We start from the raw sequence: 2500 nt of genomic DNA, 5'->3' as shown, positions 1-2500 counted from the left end.
ACCTGGAATCCTCGAGGAGGAGTCGAAGAGAGGGAGGACCTCTCGAGTTGAAGGGTAATCGTATTCTGTCTGAATCTAATAATGACTTATTTTGAAGCGGGGTCCTGGGTCACCTCGAGGGCAGAGGGGACGTCTCTCATTGGGCAGGGAGCTGCCCGACCCGACTGTGATTGGCCCACGCGGTAATGACCAATTCTTGGGATGCGGTCAACTGGTCCGAATGCCCAAGGATGATGCAGCTCGGGACCTAGGGAGATGATTAAGAGGGAGTCACCAAAATCACATAAGATGGAGATTTAAGTTTTATAATGCTATAATTCCTTTCATTTATAGTAGTACATATATTCGTATACAAATAAGACCTTGATAATACATATATATATAGATAGATAGATATTCTCATCCAACCAGCATTTTTGACAAAAAACAATGTCATTCTCCATCACATTTTAGTCACGCAGCCACTGATGCTGAAATAAGCGTTTACGGCTGTTCTTCTTCATATTTACGTTTGCAAGTCAGTCAGATTTTTTTTTTTTTTTTTTTTTTTTCCTGTGAAGAGTTTGACTCGATGCTAGCGAGCTGGAATCAGTTTTACCAAGGGCCTTACTGGACAAGATTGTGATATCATTATCAGTCTTTGTTACAGGTAGCCGTTCTTAGCAACAGCGATAAATGCCATTTCTTTAAATGGGGGAAAGCATATCATATCGCTGAAAATACGTGTATGGAATCGAGTGTGTTGGATCAAAACATGTGTATTCGACAAGGCAACAACAGCCACAGCAAATGGGCGACGCTGAACTGACAGTAGACCCTTTCAACCAAGGGCGGGAGGGTTTTAGTCGCGCGGACCATCAGACCCAGTTAAATTCACAGGCTCTCTGAGATATCGCCTTCCAGCTCATGGCGCAGTTGGTCAGCAAGTTCTGTATTGTTTGCTATACAGTTACGGAGCCTCGTATGTTGGGAAGTGACTTTAATTGGAGCGTAAAGGGACTTGGACAGCGAGCGATTTTTTCATCTACCCGAAAAGACAGGTATTTTGAACTGTTACCTGCCCGACTCGAGCGTTCGGGGAGCCATCTTGTCACGTCCTTGTCACGACTTCGATGTATTCCTCATACCTGGATAGAGGAATTTCACTGACGTTATCAGATATCCCTGAGTGCGGCCATGTTGAAGGCATTCAGTGAAGCTGTGAAGAGGACGATAAGAGGTCACACACCTTTTAAATTTATGATATAAGATTTCATAATGCTTTGGAAATTCGATCAGTTGCTGCCAAGAAGTACATTGTCTCCAACCGAACGAAAGAGAAAGATACGAGAACAAAATTGAACTAAACCTGTCGTCTGATTGGAACTTTTGACCAAAGATAACATACCCTGACATTGTAAATGAATTGTTTTTTACGCTAAGTCCATACGCCGCCGATTCATGACTTCTGTTTTATAGTGATTTTATACTATGATTGTGAAGGACTCATATGTCTCTGTTACAGTAATCATCCCTGTAACAAATAAACAAATCAAAACAAAATGCGTTAAGAAGATAAAAGGAAAAGGCCTACTTTTACTTTTCCGCCGTGTGATGCCTGTACCTGGATATCTGACTGATATCACCCAAAAAGAAAACTTTAGAAGAAAGAGAAATGAAAATTTCCTATTACCTGAAACAAAATGAACTGAACACATTTTGATATTCTTCAATTTCTCCCCTTTCGAAGTCGCCATCTTCCCTCGTTCAATTTCAACGTACTTTCACCATGAATTATTTTAGGCAATCTATAAAATTCCAAATAGATTTCTCGATCTTGCCATTTACAGTAGCCATAAATATGACATTAATTCATCCTTATTTCTGAATAAATCGGAGAGAAAGCAGCAGACGGAGACACACAACCGACCGGCGAGACGTTTTTATCTCTAATAACTCCACCATTATGAACGTGTGTTTTATGACGTCACGTGAGAGATATCATCTAAAGCAGAAACTCACCTGCTTTGCACAGTAGGAGAGGCTAATGAAAGAAAGAGGAGGACCGGGAGACTTACTCTTGATTTACGGGCAAGAGGACACAAGAAGAATGACGGGTGATGTAAATGAACATTCTTTTGTCGAATCTGCGTCGTTGTCATAGTGACGCAAAATGAACATCCATGTTGATTTTTTCTTTATTTTTTTTTACATACGCTGTAGTTTTGTACTTCTGTGTGCGTAATTGCGTGTTTGTATGTGTGTTTATGTGATGGAAAAGGGAGAATAACAATTATAAAGAGTACACAGTATGATAATCCCTAGAAAAATAAAACACTTTCCTTGAATATATTGTAAAGTTTATGTATATATATATATATATATATATATATATATATATATATATATATATATATATATATATATATATATATGTATATATATATATATATATATAGTATATATAGATATATATATATGTATATGTATATATGTATGTATGTATACATATATATATATA

This window comes from Penaeus japonicus, unplaced genomic scaffold (genome assembly GCF_977035675.1).
Source record: "Penaeus japonicus unplaced genomic scaffold, GWHDUDI00000001_assembly GWHDUDI00000004, whole genome shotgun sequence".
NCBI classification, from domain to species: Eukaryota; Metazoa; Arthropoda; class Malacostraca; order Decapoda; family Penaeidae; genus Penaeus; species Penaeus japonicus.
The sequence above is the reverse complement of the archived record's forward strand: the minus strand, read 5'-3'. Positions refer to the sequence as shown.